Consider the following 19,818-nt stretch of genomic DNA (forward strand, 5'->3'; position numbering starts at 1 on the left):
GAAACAAAATATATACGATATTTCTTTGGCAATATTTGATCTGTAACGCTGTACTTATAAACTCTAATATTGTAATAGTGATCTGTAACTCCAATTCCTGAGTGTACTTCAAGACTATTACCACAACTCAGGGAGCAATTAAAAAGAGAGAGGAGAAAAAAGTAAAAGGTCCATTACAAAACCTGCATTGGAATGTGCATAACAAAAGATATGGCCATTGTTGAGCTTGAGTGTCCATGACAACAGCTGTTGTATGTTTGCTTGAAAGTTCTGTGCATAATAAGTGACAACAGCTTCTTGCTGGTTAAACTGTTGATGCTAATAGCTGGAATCAGTGATTCGATTACAACAGTCTGTTTAGATGAGCATTTCATAGACCCTCACATGGAGAAGAACAGCTTGAAGAGTGGTCTTCTCCTGTGGTAAGGGGGAGGGGGAAGAAGTTGGGAAATCTCAAAAGATCATGGACCACCTTTAGTGAGGGAGGATCAGAATGAAAGCTGGTCCAGGTCAGAGTGGATGGTGCACATGAAGCTCCACCCACATGGGACATCCTCCCTGCAATGTTCTCTCCAAAGAGCATAGATGTCTCTGTGTGTCACCTACAGGGTGATGTCACTAAACTTTAACTTAGCACTGCAAACTTGAGTGGGTGTTCCCCACTCTATATACTCCAATCCATCCAGGAGGGTAATAGCTTATTGGACTGTTTTCCCAGTTAGCAATCCCATGAGGGGAAAGACCACCCCTCCAAGTTCGGGACATGCAATAGTGACTAAATAGCACACTAAAGCACCAGTCACCTTCGTGCTCTCTGGGAAGTGGTGCTCACAGGACCCCCCATAGATACTCATGATCATGGTCCACTCCTTAACAACACATGTCCCCTCACCAATGGTGTGCCACTGTGGCCAACCATTCAGGCCCCATTCTAGGAGGGCATGGAGCCTGGCCCCATCTGCAGTCACCAACCATTCCCATAGGGTGGTGCCATCGTCGACCCCTTCTGGTGGCACCCAGAAGGCATTTCCAATCATCTGTTATTCAGAAAGACTAGCCAGGGTGCTCACTTCCCAATGAAAGAGGCAGACATCGAGGCCCCCCCCCCCTTGTCCCACAGCCATGGCAGTGCTATGGCTAGGGATTAATCCAGCCGATGCTGGTATTGTTCCCCTAGCCCAGTTTGTTCTTGGTGGAGTAGTCCTAAGTCTCCATTACCTCACAGTGACCATGTACATGCCACCTGAGATCTCCCTATTTTGGCTGCCTTCCCATTTTGGAGGGTCAGCAGGGTGGTCTCGTGACAGACCTGGGACTGCGTGGTTACTGTTCAGGCTTGCAAAGGCTCAGGCGCACAGTGGGCAGGACGTGAGTCATAGGATTCAGTTTCCAAATGATCATCACCATCCATCCACTCATACCCAACCCCCAACCACATGTCGATCCCCTCCTCCTGCTGAACAATGGCTCAGACTTTGTCTGGGACAAGTTGCCAGCCAGACCAGTGAGCTGCTTGCAGCTGCTACATTTCAATCAGCTTGGAAGCTGCCTTTGTGTCTTTCAGTTCTAGGTCGGTCACTCACATTTGGGAAATCTGTACTGCCTCCTCAAGTGCACAACACTGATGTGGCAGGGATTTTATTCTGGGTGCCCTGATTACTTAAATTAGATGTGATACCCCACTGGCACCCAAGTAGGGACATCAATAACTACAGGGCTTCCCATGACTCTCCCAGGCCTTGGGAAACCCAGAAGGAAGACCAGGTGGTGCCCTATCTTCACTCTGTGGGTCTCCAGCCTGTATATCAAGTTGACTGGTATGGTGTGGCTTTCCAGCTATGCCGCTGAACAGATGAATCCCTGACAGCCATTGGTCCACCCGGGGATTTTATATTCCAAATCCAGGGTTTCTTTACTAGATGTACATTATCTCCTACTCCCCCCCCGCCCCCCCCCAAATTGGCGAGCAGGTACACAATAACACATGCACCCAACAAGACACCCACACACACACTCATTAGTACAATCTCCCACATGGTTAGTACTCTACATGTGTCCAGCCGCAACTCTTTGAACCCTGTTCACAGCTCCACTTGTGTTTGGAAGAATATTAGGTTCAGCAGGTTCACAGATGAGTCTGGACACAAGTGTTACAATCACAGGTAACTTTAATGAACACACAGAAGACAAACAGGGGAGAACATCAAATGATACTCCATTACTATATTACTAAACTACATATACATTCACATCAGGCCCAGGTTGGACTCTACACACTCACATACGCTACAGACAGGGACTTTCACACACACTCCAGGTTCCCTGTACCAGTGAGGTCCGGCTCTCTGCAAGCACTGATCTATCGCAGTAAAATGGCTCATCTTAAGTCTAGTGCAGACCTTACTTCCAGCAATGTCGACAGTAGCGACCTGGCATGGAGCTATGTCCAGAGCTTGGACCATGAGGCAGAGAGAAAAAATGTGCTAAGCGTTGATGTTGTATACAGATCTGGTCTGGGCACCTACCCTAGGTAATTTAAATGTGCCAATGGCAAAGTGTTACCTAATGGGTGGCTGGAGTCCAACCTTGATTGACAGGTGATGTGACTTCTGAATAAGTTTCAGACAAGGGACGTGACCATCTGCAATCCATATATTCCAGACAGGCAGGGAGGCCACGAGTTTCTCCACAATCCACGTATAACACGTACTCAGGATACGTTTGACGTTTAGTCATTATTGTTCAGAAAAATAACACACCATACAATTTCCATGTTGTAAGATTCCACTCATGGTTGAGGTAAATGGATAATTTTGGTGGTGTCGTTGTTACACAGTGGTATCAATAGATAAGTGAATCAAGCTCAGCATCAAAGATAAAACCAGAAAATCTTCCACTCTCTTATTATATAGAAACTCACTAAAATACACCATGGAACTTCAATTCCCTGATCACAGCTTGAGTTTTCTTATCACGTCAAAGGCTCTATAGTGGGCTCTTAATTGGCACACCTGACCATGCTTCAGATATTTATTCTGAGCACCTTCAAACTTCCAGCTGGTGACAGCCCTATAAATAAGTGACAGATGGGTTTATGAAAAAAAAAGCTAAACTCTCTAGTGGCAGTCTATAGCAAAACCTACAGTCAATGTGCTGTCAGAGGCACGTCACAATTCCACAATCTGACATGAACGATATGGAATTTTATTCTGACTAGCACCAAAGGGCTTTAGTTTATGAGAATACTGAGCAGTGGTACTGATATTGCATTCATATTACTTATTTGCTTTATGTTATACAAACAAGATTTAACAGGTTTTGAATTGTTCTACCTTAATATTTATGCACTTCTTTCTCTCACACAGCAAACCACACCATATTGGCTTCTGAGATTTTTAATTATTTTATCATTGAGCCAAACTGCCAGGTACGTGAACCCTTGCTGACAATATGGGGAAATGTTGAACAGATTGCAGTCAAAGATGACTTTCTCGCTGAGCTACATAATCTGTATCTCTTCCAGACAAATTAATAGATTGCCCTGCAATAAGCAGCCACCTGGTATCTTTCTCTAATTCTGAGGGCACGTTACTTTTGTCAGCTTTCCAGGTCAGCATGCATCAAAGGCATTGAATCTAGGTCCTTTGATTAGAAAGGAAGATATTTATTTGCAGGAAAGGACAGAAGGAATTATATTCAAAAATATAATGGAAATCAAATCTGATCTTAAATAAAAATCTGAAAAAGAAGGCTTTAATACAAAACAAATCATTTGTTTCTACATTTGTAAATGTGTCACCACTGATGTCAGCCTTATAAAAGCTCATGTCCTGTTTTGAATTCATAAATTGTGACTTGTTTTTCAATGAGGCAGTGGGAGTATATTGTTCCATCGATGTAGCAGAAGAACTGTGGAGTGGGATTGGTCCAAGGACTGGGCCACATAGCTGACAAAAAAGCAAGCATGGCTGGCGCCCACATGTGAGCTCGTGCTACACCCTGGATCTGAAGGAAATTGGAGGAGTCGAAGGACTTGTTGGGGGTTTGACAAGTTCCAGCAAACAAAAAAAGACCGTCAGTATTTACATTCCAAGATGGTTTTAGAAAGGTTAAGTTTTTAAGCACAAAGAATGAGATGCAAGTGATAAATAATATTTACATTTTAAGAAAAAATTGCTGTTTGAGTTGTAATTAATGATTAGGCTTTCATGTGCACTGAATCTGATATTCATTTGTCTCCAAGATTTTTCTTAAAAACTTTTTGATTAAGTTCACTGCCTTTAATTCAGTCACCTAAACTAGTTTATCTAATTGTACTTTATTGATTGTCTAAAATATGTTGTGATGAAGACAAAGTGGTATTGTTGGCTTATATGCCCATTTGTTGTTTGATTTTCTGAATATGCCTAGTCTTTAATAGAGACATAGATAGGGTGGACACCAAGCATCTTTTACCAGGTGCGAGAGTAGCCAACACCAGAGGATATCTGTTCAAGGTGAGGAGAGGAAAGTTTAGGTGAGATGTTGGGGGAAGTTTCTTTTTACAGAGAATATTAGGTGCAGGCAGCTGTTGTTATGGCTGTTCAACTCCTGCTGCAATCGTGCTGCAGCCTCTATATTTACACTGGGGTACTGGGCATGCGCAGAGTACCTGGTTGGTTAGTAGGGAGTATACAGAAGGCTGTGGACGCAAGCTGCAAGATTTCCCCTCTTCCCAGTAATGTAAATATGTTCATCTTGTTCAGTAAGGCATTTGTTGTGGTTCACTGCATCTACCGACTCATTATTTTAAGGACAATAATGAACATGGCGTCAGAAGTGAAGCCTCACAACTGAAGAAGTACCACAGTGAGTAATTCAAACCACATTTGTTAAACCTCAAAATGGCCGGCCTGTTTAGATGGCCCGACCCCATGGTATTCGAAGGAAACTTTGTCAAGAACTCCCGCATATTCGAACAGGAATGTGATATTTTTATAGCAGCATCAAACAGTCATAAGGCTGCAAGTACCAGAGCACACACGTTGTTAAATTTGGCAGGCATGGAAGCCATTGAAAGGGAGGGGTCCTGTGCCTATGCAGATGAAATTCGTAAGGGGAATCTCATGATCCGTGCAGCCAAAATGAGGCAGGACCCCGAATGCCTTAAACAAAAGTTTAGGGAGATGTGCAACCCTCAGAAGAATACAACAATGGAGAGACACAAATTTAAAAGGGACCAGAACCCTGGCTCACTCATACATGAGCGACCTAATAATTAAAGCCAAAGCCTATGACTTTGGCACGCTTAGTGATGAATTGATTAGAGACTGTATGATATGCGTAATCCCTGACAACCGCATGAGAAGGTCACTACTGTGAGAGGGCAACCTAACTTTGCAGATGGCCATTGTAACATGCCTTACCCATGAAGCTACTGAGGAGAACAGCAGAAAACTGACTGCTTCACAGCACCCTACCGCAAGTATTGACATGGTATAAGCTGGACCGGCGAATAGACAGTGGCCAGAGGATGAAAGAGGATGCTCAGTTCCCCAGACAAGCTGCTCCACATGCTCAGTTCCCCAGACAGGCCACTCCATGCCCAGGATTGGGTGTGGCAACTGTGAGGGAGACCACTTTTCGAAACAGGAGATGTGCCTGGCATACGGCCCGCAGTATTGAAACTGCAGCAGATGAAACCACTATAGCAGATGTTGTAGGTCCAGGCAGTGAGCCTCTGTGTGGACTGGATCCAGGAGGGCAGTCAATCTACGGGAGCCAGGGTATAGAGACGGAGAGGGTGACCCAGATGACAATTACCAGGTTGATGGACTGCCTGCAGGAACGACGGCCCACATCAGAAGAAATAATGAGGCATTTGTGTCCATGGAGGTAAATGGCAAAATGGCCAAGAAGAAAATAGACACTGGTGCAAAGTCATGCCAGTGAAAACTTTCCAACAACTAAAAGGAGCAAGTACAACCATGTGCCAAATCTACAAGCTTGGTGGCTTATGGAGGCAGTAAAATCCCTACCACTGGCATTGTACAGTTGTGATGCCAGATACAAGGGAATTCTCATGTGCTACCTTTCTTTGTAGTGGAAAAGGATGTCAAGTCTCTGCTTGGCCTTACTGCGTGCATGGACATGGGACTCATTTACTTTGACGCCGACGTCCATCAAGTAAGTGTGGCTGAGGATGACTTTTCACGAGCAGTTTTCTCAGAATATAGTGAACCTTTCACCGACGAGCTAGGAAGGCTGCCAGTGACATATTCCATGCGGCTCAACCCAGATGTGAGACCCGTGGTTTGTCCAGCACACCACATTCCCGTTGCCATGAAAGAAAGGTTTAAAGCCAAGCTGGACAGAATGGAAGAATTGGGTGTCATTACACCGGTTTCGGAACCAACAGAATGGGTTTCATCCATGGTGGCTACCAAAAAGAGGGATGGACAGCAAATTCACATCTGCATCGATCTATGAGACCTTAACAAATATCTCAGAAGGCGACATCACCCTATGTGGACGGTAGAGGAAGTGACCGCACAGATGTCTGGCTCAACTGGGTTCTCAGTTCTGGATGCAAAGAGCTCATTCTGGTAGATATTGCTTGATCGTTGTTTGTCCCTGCTGACCACCTTCAGCACAGCATTCGGCTGGTACAGATTCTGGACAATGCCATTCAGTGTCAATTTGGCAAATGAGGTGTTTCAAAGGGCCATCATTGTTGACCACATACTGGTGGGCGGTACATCACGTGAAGAACATGACGAGAATCTGCGAAGGGTGCTCGACTGGGTATGAGAGTTAAATCTGAGGTTCAACCCCGATAAATGCAGTTTCTGCCTCGATCAAGTCACGTACGTGGGCCTCGTATTCACCAGTAGGGGACTAAAAATGGACCCTTCAAAAACAAAAGTCATCAGCGAGATGCCAGCACCCACAGACGTGGGATCCCTCCAACGATTCCTGGGTATGGTGATCTATCTGGGGAAAGTTCGTACCCAATGCCAGTGAATTAACAGCTCCTCTCCGACAGTTGACCCACTAGGAAACAGAGTGGATTTGACACCAGCAGCAGCAGGATGTGTTCGCGGTCCCTCAATCAGCACATATCCTGCCTCCCTGTCCTCTCCTACTTCGACATGCGCCGACCTGTGAACTTCACAGTATGGCCTAGGGGCGGCATATCTACAGGATGGAAAACCAGTGGAAAATCCATCCAGATCTCTAACAGACACGGAGACAAGGTAAGTCCAAACTGAGAAGGAACTTTGAGCAGTAGTGTTAGCCTGCTCCACATTTAATGACTATACATATGGAAGACCAACTACTGTCGAAACTAACCGTTTGCGATTGGTAACAATCATCAACAAACCTATCCATGCAGCATCAGCGAGACTTCAGTGAATGATGCTCCATCTCCAAAAGTACAGCATCACTCTGATCCACAGATGTGGCAAAGAGATGCACCTAGCCAATGCCCCTCGAGCTCCTAGAAAGTGCTCTACCCAACATGCTGAAGAAGAGTACACCTTTGATATCATGACAATAAGCCATACCTCATCGGCCCATCTCAATGAGCTACAGCAGCACACTTCGGATTTCAGGACTCAGCTTCCTGGGCAGGTTCATTTCAGTTGACTGGCCAAATAAACAGCAGTTTGCCACCTGCCGTACAGCCATTCTTTCCCTATCAGGACGAGCTGATCATCAATGAGGGAATCATCATGAAAGGCCAAAGGGCGGTCATCCCCGCTACACTACAAAAACTGTGTGTGAAATCCTACAGAGAGGACACCAGATATGAATGCAACAAAATGTCAGGCGAGGGACATAGTTTTCTGGCCAGGAATGTCTGACCAGATAGACGAGGAAGTCCAGTCGTGTGTGGTTTGCAACCATACCAGGCCACACCAGCAAAAGGAGCCACTGTAACTGCACCCAGTGCCCACCTTACTATGGTCCACAGTGGCAACGGATATTTTCGAGTGGCATGGACAGCACTACCTCAGACTGACTCACTGGCTGGTTTGAAATAGACTTATTGTGAACTACCACTACAGAAGCAGTGATCAAGAAATTGAGTCGCCATTTCTCAGTACATGGAGCCCCACACATACTCCTGTCCGACAACAGAGGCCAGTTCGCTAGTCAGAAGTTCCGCAATTTTGCCTCCTCATGGATTTCAAGCATCCGGAATATCCTCAGTCCAATGGGCTTGCCGAAAGAGCTGTAAGAAGCGCCAAGCAACTCATGGAGTGCGGTTACAGAGACAAAGCAGATATCTTCCTCAGTTTGCTGAACCAGAGAAATGTCACCTTGGGCTTGCTGGCACAGCATTTGATGTCCCGCCAGACCAAGACAACTCTTATGGTATCTAAGAAGCTCTTGGAGCCTCACGTCAAGGACCCTCAGGACATTAATGCTCAGCTAGTATGCAAACATCTTACACAGGAAAAATGTTATGATAGGTCATCCAGGCCACTGACACCCCTTGCTGAAGGGTAGGTTGTTCAGCGCCAGACACCAGAAGGGTACGACTGCCAAGGCATTGTGCAACAGAGTTGCAACAAGCCGATGTCATCAAGTCAAGGGGAAAAACATATCAGAGGAACAGAGGGCACATCCTCCTGGTCAAAGAACCAATATTTTTGGATGAATATAGAGACCCAGAGGACCCAGAAATAATATGGAGCCCCTTCTCTGTTCCAGAGGAAGTCATGAGCGTCGCAGACAGCATCCTAACAACCGCAAACGAGGGTGATTTTCTGTTGTAGCTGCCGCAAGCCTCAACTTCTGAAGAAGGATTCTATAAGACGCAGGCGGGGCGTGTTGCAGGCCTAACCCATGATATCACGACTGAGCCAGACGTGTATACCTTTTGATTAACTGCTACTGATATATGTAGGTGTGGAATACTATATGTGTGGGGGACAGCCCAAAAAAGGGGATGTAGGCAGCTGTTGATATGGCTGTTCTACTCCTCTTGCACTGCAGCCTCCGTATTTACAGTGGTGCATTGCGCATGTGCGGGGTACCTTGTTGGTTAGTAAGGAGTATACAGAAGGCTGTGGACACAAGCTGCAAGATCTCCCCCCACCCCCCTTTCCAATAATGTAAATATGTTTATCTTGCTCAGTAAAGCATTTGTTGTGGTTTATTGCATCTACAGACTCTGCTCATTATTTTAAACACAATGAACAGTAGGTGCTTAGAATGCATTGCCAGGGTTGATGTGGAAGCTGGTACATGGAATCAAGAAAAATAGAGGGTTATGGGTATTAGGTAGGCAAGGTTTAATTTGTTGAGTAGGTTTCTACCAGTCAGAACAATATTATAAGCCTAATGGTCTGTACTGTACTGTAATGTTCGATGTTTCTATGTTCTATTAATAGATATCCTGCCATGAATATAAAGGACAATTTTGATACCAACCAAAGTAATATTGTTGCAATTTTCTGATCAATGATACCAATGGTTGCTGCCACAAAATGGAAATTACAGAACAATAAGGAAATTGCCACCTGGCCCCTCAAGCTTGACACAGCAATTTTACTGATCATTTTGAACTATACCAAGCTTCACCTGCTTTGTGGTAGATACTTGTGGCTCTCAGTGCCTTTTAAAAACTTATCTTTCTGCATAATAAAGTAACCATATAACAATTACAGCATAAAAACAGGCCAACTTAGCCCTTAACTGGTCTCCACAACCCTCTAGGCATGACAATTCCAGAGGTTCACCACTCTTTGCATAAAGATTTTTCTACATACATCAGTTTTAAATGGCAGACCATTTATTTTGAAACTACATCCCCTTGTTTGAGACACTTCCATTAGTGAACAACTCTTGGCATTTTTAGGATCTTACATATTTCAACAACATCCTCAGAAGTCATCCAGTGCATCTCTCTTGGACTGTCTCCAAAATTACTATATCCTTACTGATGTAAGGGACCCAAAACAGTTGTGCAGATGTGGCCTCACCAACATCCTTGTACAATTGTAACTTCCCTATTTCTAAATTCCAATCCTCTTGCAATAAATCCTAATATGCTTTGTGTCCTCTTAATTGCTTGCAGTATTTAACTCCTAACATGTACATGATTCATGCAGAATATCTAGATCTTCTGAACCTGCTGAGTCCACAGATCCAAACCATTACACAAGAAGCAAGTTTGTCCTATGAATAGCCATCTCCCAGGTGAAGTGGAAAATCTCAGAATGAAAATGGAAACAAAGAAGGACACCTGGCAGCTGTGGTATGGTCTAAATGACATAAACTACTACAAAACCAATCCAGTGCAGTAGGAGACAGCAAAGCTTCACTCCCAGATGAACGCAATGCCTTCTATGCCCAATTTGACCACCAGAACAAGGAAAAGCCTCTGAACCCCCCAAATCCCCTGATAATCCTCAATTGTCAGTATCAGAGGATGAGGTACGAGCTGACATCAAAAGAGTGAATCCAAGGAAAGTACCTGGCCAAGTACTGAAAACCTGTGCTGAACCACCTGCCAATGTAATCATGGAGATCTTCAACACCTTTCTCTGACAGGGTGTGGTACTCATCTGTTTCAAACAGGCCTCAATTGTACCTGTGCCCAAGAAGAGTGTGGTAACCTGCCCAAACGACTACTGACCAGTGCTAGTCACATCCACAGTAATGAAGTGTTTTGCAAAGCTGACTTTTAAGTACATTAGTTACTGTGTGAGCAGCGACATGCATCTGCTCTGATTTGCCTACTGCAGCAACAAGTCTATGGCAGGTACCATCTCACTGGCTCTACACAATGCCCTGGATAGCAAAGACACATTCACATATCAATATGCTACAGTTTGGCATTCAAAATCACTATCCCCTCAAAACTGCTCAGCAAACTCCAAGACCTGGGCATCAATATCCCACTGTGTAATTGGATCCTGGACTTCCTCACCTCAAGACCACAATCAGTGAGGATTCGTAAGAACATCTCTTCCACAACTTTCATCAGAGGGCTGTGTTCTACCACCACCACCCCCCCTCCCTCCACCACCCTACTCACTTTATACCTGTGACTAGGTGGCAAATTTGCTGACAATACCATGGTAGTGAGTTGTAAAAAAGGCGGCGATGAGACAGCATACAGGAGGGAGATTGAAAACTTGGCTGAATGGAGCACCAATAATGACCTCACACTAAATGTTACTAAAACCAAGGAGCTGATTCTTGACTTCAGGAGGTTCAAACCAGAGATGTAGGATCCAGTGATACTTTGAGGATCAGAGATCAAGAGGGTGAGCAACTTTAAATTTGTGGGAGTCACTATTTCAGAGAACCTTTCCTGAACCATACACACAAATGTCATAATGAAGAAAGCACATGAATGCCTCTGCTTTCTCAGGAGTATGTGTAGGTTTGGCATGATATCAAAAACTTTTATAGATATGTTGTGGAAAGTGTGCTGACCACCTGTATTGCACCTGGTATGGGGGGACCAATATCTCTGAGTGGAAAGCCCTGCAAAATATAGTGGGCAAAGCCCAGTTTAACACAGGCAAAACTCCCCACCATTGAGAAAATCTAATGCAATGCTGCTGTTGGAGAGCAGCAGCAATCATTAAGTATCCACGCCACCCAGGACATGCTCTGTTCTTGCTGCTGCCATCAGGAAAGAGATATACATCCCATAGACTATAGGCTCATACCACCAGGATCAGGAACAGTTCCCATACCTCCACTATCAGATCCCCAAGCACCAAATTCAGTCAGAGACTCATTTAAGCATTCTTTGTACATCATTTATTATTAAATATTTATTTTCTCTATCTCAGAGTTTGCTTACAGTGCCATCTTGCTTACAATTCTCTCTCTTGTATACATATCTTTTCTTTAGTACAGTTTTTTTCCCCCTACCAATAAGTAAAAATTCTGTGCAGTCCACAGGAAAAAAAGTATTTCAGGGTTGTATGATAATAAATCTGAACTTTGAATCCTCTGAGTTTCACTTGATTTTCCATTAAATAATAATCTACCTATTCACTCCCCTCGCTGAAGTGCATGATCTGACATTTCCCACCTCTACTTCCATTTCCAAGTCACTACAATGAATAGTTTCTTAATGATGGCCAAAGAATTACACCTGGGATAGACCACATTCCTTCAACCTGAAAAAGACTGATATTTTTTCAAACTCTCTTCTGTAGATAGACAGTTTTAAATCCATGCTCAAACACTTCATCCATTACCTTGAGCTCTATCTTTTCTCCTTGTTACATCCAAGCAAATTTGTAAAATATGATGCACCTTTGATGAAACTATCTGAGTAAAAACACACAGAAATGGTGGACGAACTCAGCCGGTCTCACGGCATCCATAGGAGGTAAAGATATATTGCTGATGTTTTGGGCTGGAGCCCTTCTTCAAGATATGAAACTATGTTTAATTAGTTTAATTATGTTAAGCTTTCCTTAACTTAGCCTTTTTACTGAAGTTCATTTTTAACTAAGTGGCCATTGCAAATATAAAAGTTAGCTTTTATATTAAAACATAAATAAAGCATGTATTATTATTATACAGTATTTTGATATTTCAGACTTTCTATTTGTATAGATTTGAATCCAGGGATGACCTATATTTTTTTCATGAAATCTTATAATTTACCAAAATATCCATTGAAAAATAAGCAAAACAGTCATTTAGAATTAACAGATTCTCCAGGTGCAAAATCTAATGTCTGCTGAATGCATTGTTAAACTAAGGCCCCATCAGCTCACACTCTCAGTTTGAAACAAAGGACCCTGTGGCACTGTTCACAAGTATGGGTGAAGGGTTATTCCCAGTGATTTGTCCAATATTTATACCTCAAAGAATACCAATAAAATGGCTTAGAATTTAATTGCACAGTGCAATCCCTTTTTGTACAATTTGGTGGATTTCTACTAAAATTGATTGCAAAACTTGATACGAAACATATAATGCACGTTGTGTGTAATGCAACTTTCAAACACAGGTGTCTGTGCAGATCACTCACAGGGCCGATGCTGAATCCTGCACAACACCCAGCTGATGCATCCCCTTTGTAGCTGATTTGTAAGAAGAAGCACCACCAGGGTCTGGAACTCCTCCTCCTTCAGACTCCTCAACCACAAACTCAATCAGGGACTCATTTAAGGACTCTTACTTTTGCACTTTATTGATTTTTTTTTAATTCTCTCTATATTGCAGGTTTGTTTACATTTGTTACCTGTTTAGTTCTTTATTTGTTTATATTATGTAATTTTTGTTTTGCACTACAAGTGGTAATTCTCACCTGCAGGAAAAAAAGAATCTCAGAGCTATTTGTGATGTCGTGCATGTATTCTGGTAATAAATCTGAAATCTAAATCTAAGTATGGACCACAATCCAGACTGCAGGCCTGAGTGACAGTGACTGCTTGAACTAATACTCTTAATTGGATGAATTCCTTAGAGATGGGAATCAGTAAAATGTGCGATTACTGTTCATGAAACTTATGATGAATTTCTCTCAAAATGGGTTGGTTGTGAGTAGAGTAAGATGTCACGAATTTAAAGACTGTATATCTGATTCCAGACCGCCTCTCCTTCTGGATTTAAAGGAAGTGCATATCCAGTCAGCAATAATAAAGTGGTGTGGCAGCACACCATTAGGCAGGCAAACCGGCCCCGCATGTCACGCACACAGCAGGGCAGCCAGCCAAAATGGCACCATCGGGGGTTTCTCCCCGACCTCGACACCAGGCTCAGAAGCCAGCACTCTGTGGCCTATAATGACGCTCCAGCAACCTCAGGGCCGCCGGCGCGGTTCTCAGCCAGGTCCGAGCTGGGAGCATGACACCAACAAGGCAGACCTGAATAAACGAGTTTTGCTCACTGAACTCAACCCGTCTGGTTGTGCGATCCTTCAATAAGCAGTGTAGCTGCCACTACATTGTTCAAACGTCTTTGAACCCGATGTGAACGACTCTTCAATCAATGCTATAGCCATCAAGCTTTCTGCCTTCTGGGTTCAGGAGCCTGAGACCTGGTTCAGCCACACAGAGGCTCAGTTTCACCTCAGCCAAATTTCATCAGATTCGCCAAGATTTATCATGTGGTCACCGCCCTGGACCAGGCCACTGCTAAATTAGTGCTGCCCCTTGTTCAGCACCCACCCGCAGAAGATAAGTACAGGACCATCAAGCGGGTGCTCACCGGCTCCCTCAGCCTCTCCAGGCACCAGCGTACTGCTCGGATGCTGCACCTCAATGCCTTGGGAGACAGAAATCCAATCGAGTTGATGGATGAGATGCTCGTACTCATGGGCGATCACACCAACTGCCCACTCTTCGAGCGCATCTTCCTCGACCATATGCCCAAAGACATCCGGCCATTACTGTCCCAGGAGAGCTTCGATGACCCTAGAAAATTCGCTCAAAAGGCTCAGGAGCAATGCTTGAATGATTCCCGGAGGGCTCAGCAGTCCAGCAAGTTTCGAGTCCCAACTTTCCTTTAGCACTGCGAAGGAACACTCGGCCCTGCAGGGGCCTTAAAGAGCATAGCCAGAAGCAAGCTGTCCACTTCAGGCCTCTGCTTCTTCCACCCGCGCTGGGAAGCCAAGACTCGGAAGGGTCGTCAGCCCTGCTCATTCCAGGGAAACGAGCAAGCTGGTCACTGTTTTATATTAAAACATAAATAAAACTAGTGTAGCTCCTTCGGCTGTGATGGAATGGCTCAGGAACTGCATGGGCTCTTTCCCGAACTGGCATTTGGCCGGGTTGATTGTTAGGCTGAAGTCAGACAGTTGGGAGAAGAGAATGCGCAGGTGAGACCTGTTATGCCCGGTCTCTGCTGGCGACAAGAATGTCATCTAGATAAGTGATCACAAAATTCAAATCCCTGCCCACCATATCCATGAGGAACTGGAAGGTATTGGCGGCGTTCTTGAGCCCGAAAGGCATGCATAGAAATTCGAACAAGCCAAAGGGGGTGACGATGGTCATTTTTGGGATGTCCTCGGGGAACACCGGGATTTGATGATACCCGCGCACCAGGTCAACCTTGGATAACACACTCACGCCATGCAGGTCGGCCGTCAAGTCCTAAATCTGAGGGATGGGGTAACGGTCAGGTACTGGCCAAGAACACAGCCTTCTCTACCTGCGAGATGCAATCAGTGGCCAACGCTTTCTCATTGACACCGGGGCCCAGATCAGCATCATCCCGGCCACAGCCATCGAGCCCCAGAACCGGCCTCGAAGACCTCCACTCCATGCAGCCAATTCGACAGAGATCCGAACGTATAGTAACAAGATCGTCCACTTCCAGATTGGCCAGCGGAAGTTCTCATGGAGGTTCACCGTCTCATCCCTCACAACCTCCATTCTGGGTGTCGACTTCCTCCTCACCCACGGACTCCTGGTCGACCCGTGAGGTTGGCGACTTGTTGATGCCTGTACCTTCCAATCCATTCACCTCAACACCTCCCATACAGAGCAGCTGCGGATGGCCACGGTCAGCACACCCAAGGACAAGTTTCTGTGCATCCTGGATGAGTTCCCATCCCTCCTCAAGCTGCAGTTCTCCGCCTCACCACGCCATGGGGTGTTTCATTATATCCCCACCCAAGACCCACCGATCCATGCTAAGGCAAGCTGGCTCCAGCCAGATAAGCTCCCGATTGCAAGAGGAGTTCTCGCATCTGCAGGAACTGGGAATCATTTGACTCTCTGACAGTGCTTGGGCCTCGCCACTCCACCTGGTCCCGAAAGCGTCCGGTGGCTGGCGCTCCTGTGGAGATTATCGATGGCTTAACAATGCGACAGTACCTGACCATTACCCCATCTCTCAGATTCAGGACTTTACGGACAACCTGCATGGCGAGAGGGTGTTATCCAAGGTTGACCTGGTGCGCGGGTATCATCAAATCCCGGTGCTCCCCGAGGACATCCCCAAAATGACCATCATCTCTCCCTTTGGCTTATTCGAATTTCTATTCATGCCTTTCGGGCTCAAGAACACCGCCAAGGCCTTCCACTTCCTCATGGATATGGTGGGCAGGGATTTGAATTTTGTATTCATTTATCTAGACGACATTCTTGTCACCAGCAGAGACTGGGCATAACACAAGTCTCACCTGCGCATCCTCTTCTCCCAACCCATCTAAATGCCAGTTCTGGAAAGAGTCCATGCAGTTCCTGAGCCATTCCATCACGGCCGAAGGAGCTACACCAGCTGCTGCGAAGGTCACTACAATTAGAGAGTTTCCACGCCTGGACAACCTCAAGGGGCTACAAGAGTTCGCGGGTATGGGCAATTTCTATAACCAATTCATTCCAGGCACTGCATGCATCATGCAGTTACTCTTTGCCCTCATTGCGGCCAAGGGCAAGATACTCGCCTGGACTCCAGAGGCCAACAGGGTGTTCAAAGCCATGAAAGTTGCCTTCACAAAGGCTACCCTGCTCGACCACCATTCATATGGTGTTCTACGTCGATGCCTCTGCCACCGCCATCGGTGCCATCCTGGAGCAGCAGGTTAACGGACATTCTTTAGCCGACTTCTTCATCTGCCAGTATAGTGCTTTCAACTGTGAGTTGCTGGACATATACCTCGCTGTGTGTCATTTTCACTATTTCTTGGAGGGGAGGCATTTCACCATTTTTACCGACCACAAACCCCTCACTCAGGTGTTCACTTTGGCTAGAGATCCCTGGTCGGGCCACCAACAGCGTCACCTATCCTTTGTTTCAGAGTTCCCAACCTGCTCTCCTGACCGGCTATTTGTTCGCTGACACCTGGCCTAGACTATGACCAGCTTGCCCAGGATCAGAAGTCCGATGAGGAGACGCAGGTCTTCAGGACTGCCATCACGGGCCTGCAGTTCCAGGACCTCCTGTCTCTTTTCAGTGATTATACCGTCCTGTGTGATGTTTACATGAGCACCGCATGACCAGTGGTTCCCCAGAAGTGGCGCAGGCGAGTCTTCCACCATATCCATGACCTTTCCCACCCTTCCCTCAGGTCCACAGTTTGTATGGTGGCAGAATGCTTCGTCTGGTATGGACTTCGAAAGCAGATTGCAGATTGGGCCAGAACCTGCACCCACTGCCACCTTTCCAAGGTACACAGGCACACCAGAGCTCCCATGCAGGATTTTGAACACATCCAAGAACAGTTCAGCCACATACATGTGGACATTGTCAGCCCCTTACCCATTTCCTGAGGTAATCGTTACCTTTACACAGTGGTAGACCGCACCACTCGTTGGTCCAAGGCGATCACGATGCCAGATGCCTCCACGGACTCCTGCTTCCGAACATTTTTGACCGGTTGGGTTGCCCAGTTCGGCATCCCGACCCACCTCACCAGTGACCGTGGCGCACAGTTCACCTTTGCGCTCTGGGCACAGCTTGCCAACAGACTGGGAATCAAGCTGCATCACACAACGGCCTATCACCCACAGGCCAATGGACTGGTTGAGCGATTGCACCACCTCCTTAAGTTGGCACTTATGGCCCGCCTCACCAGCCTCGACTGGGTGATTGAGCTGCCTTGGGTACTCCTCGGCATCCGCTCGACACCCAAAGAAGACCTGCAGGCATCATCGGCAGAGCTAGTCTATGGTGCACCGCTAGGCCTGCCTAGTGAGTTTATCAATGCACCTCATAACCCGTAACAGTCACCACACGGTTTACTTCCCCGCCTCCAGGCCCAGTTGGGCTCCTTCATACCCCCACCACTGCCCAGACATGGCACATGGGCCTCTTACATCCCCACCGAGCTGTATTCTGCAGAGTATGTTTTTATCAGGCGAGGCCCTTCCACAGCACCCCTTCAAAGACCTTACGAAAGGCCATACAGAGTCATCCAGCGTTCAGGATCCACCTTCACACTGGACATCGGTGGTAAGAGGGAACTGTTTACTGTGGACAGATTAAAGCCAGCACACTTCGACCCCAATGAGCCAGGGGTCACGGTTCAACACAAGAAGCGAGGCCACCTGGCAAAAAACGGACATTTGGCACCGGTTCTGGGGGGGGGGGGGGCTGTGTGGCGGCACACCATTAGGCAGGCAAACCGGCCCCGCAGGTCATGCACGTGGTGGGGTAGCTGGCCAAAATGGTGCCGTTGGGGGTTTCTCCCCGACCTCGGCACTGCAGCCCATATGATGTCCTGGCAATGTCAGGGATCCCGGCGTGGTTCTCAGCCAGGTCCAGGCTGGGAGCATGAAACCAGCCAGGCAGACCTGAATAAATGAGTTTTTGCTCACTGAACTCAACCCGTCTGGTTGTGAGATCATTCAGTAACAGAGTAGCCGCCGCTACAGGGGCTCAATAATTTAAATATTTGCACTGAGATTTAACCATGGATGAATAGATTTTTCAAGCCTCAGAAAGCCCAGCAACTTAAGGAATGATTCTGCAGCATTGATTGGAGCTGGGAAATTATCTGTCCTATTAAAATACAGAAAAATAATTTACACATGTTCACAAGATAAGGTACTCAATATAACACAAAAACAGCTGCAGTACAGCCCAGTTAACAATACCTGTAACCAGCAAAACATGCAATTAACAGTCAAAACAAATTGGCATTTCAAATGTATCACAGTCAACAGGGACCAATTAATATGCAATTTCTACACCTGTTTTTGAGGGGAATCCAAATTATGCCCTGCAGATTTCAGTGTGAGTTCGCAAAACTGTGGTGAAAGACCATTACTTTTTTAAAAAAAAACATTTGCCTGTATATGCATAAGGTCATTGTACTGGTGCAGAAGTTGGTACCATAGGTCACAATTCAATACCCTACAAAATTTTTCTGGGTAGCTGTCAGAATAATGAATGCAAGATATTCCACTATTTTGACCCCAAGATCTCACCAGTTGAAGACATTTCTCCTCATTTCATTGCTAGGCCATTGGTTTGAGACTGTGATCAGGAGTTCGGATTTTACAAGGAGAGGAAATATTCTTCCCCTATCTATCCTGTCATCACTTATTAACAGTTTTATATCTTTCCATAGATCATCCCTTATTTGACTAAATTCTGCAGAAGACGGTGTGCAGAAAAATCCTGGCAGATCAATCAGCATGTGTAGAAGATGGAACAGAGTTATCATTCTGGATTAATAATGCTTCATTAGCTCTGGAGCGGTGAGAAAACAAGTGTTTTAAGTTACTGAGAGGGATGGAAATAACGAGAATGCCTGTGCTAGGGTAGAAAGAGAAAGATTCTCAAGGTGACAAAATGCTTTTTCAGCCATCTGAAAGAGGCAGAACAAAGCAGTAGCTGGAAATATCCAGATGATCAGACAGCATCAGTGGAAAGAAAAAAACTAAGCTTATTGTATGTGCATGACATAATACTGGAATTCACCAGTTCTGACTCAAACAGGAAAGCTTAAGTATCTGAAATTGTTGAATTCAGTATTGAGTCCCCAGGGATACAATGTTTCTTAACAGAAGATGAGGTGCTGTTTTTTGAAAGAGGGCTTCGTGGGAACAATATAAAAGGCCAAAAAGAGACAGGTCATTCATTCAGATCATTCTGCATCAGGTTTTTCCAATGTAAACACTGAATGCAAGACCAAGAATTGGAAGGAAGTGACATACTAGTTAATCTTGAAGACATTTAGGTCACTGTACAGTGAGAAGGAAAAAAAATTAAAGGGGAAAATATTCCACCTCCCCGATGTCAAAGAAAGGGGACTGTTTGGTGGAGATGGAAGAGTGAACTGGGGAATCATGAAGGGACCCCTATCTTTAGGAATATTCAAAGGGAAGGAGAAATTACAGGTGATGGAGGAAACCTTTTGGAGATGTAATTTGAGATCTTTGAGATCTAAAA

At 45.5% G+C, this 19,818-nt stretch overlaps 1 long non-coding RNA gene across 1 annotated transcript; it reads left to right on the forward strand.

The window, feature by feature from the left end:
* Positions 1 to 314: 314 nt before the first annotated feature.
* Positions 315 to 19,114, forward strand: LOC138759859 (uncharacterized). Its single transcript, XR_011355159.1, has 3 exons — positions 315 to 422; positions 3,366 to 3,427; positions 18,995 to 19,114. It is a non-coding gene; the product is annotated as an uncharacterized lncRNA (long non-coding RNA).
* Positions 19,115 to 19,818: the final 704 nt, after the last annotated feature.

Source organism: Narcine bancroftii, chromosome 4, assembly GCF_036971445.1.
Source record: "Narcine bancroftii isolate sNarBan1 chromosome 4, sNarBan1.hap1, whole genome shotgun sequence".
In the NCBI taxonomy this organism is placed as follows: Eukaryota; Metazoa; Chordata; class Chondrichthyes; order Torpediniformes; family Narcinidae; genus Narcine; species Narcine bancroftii.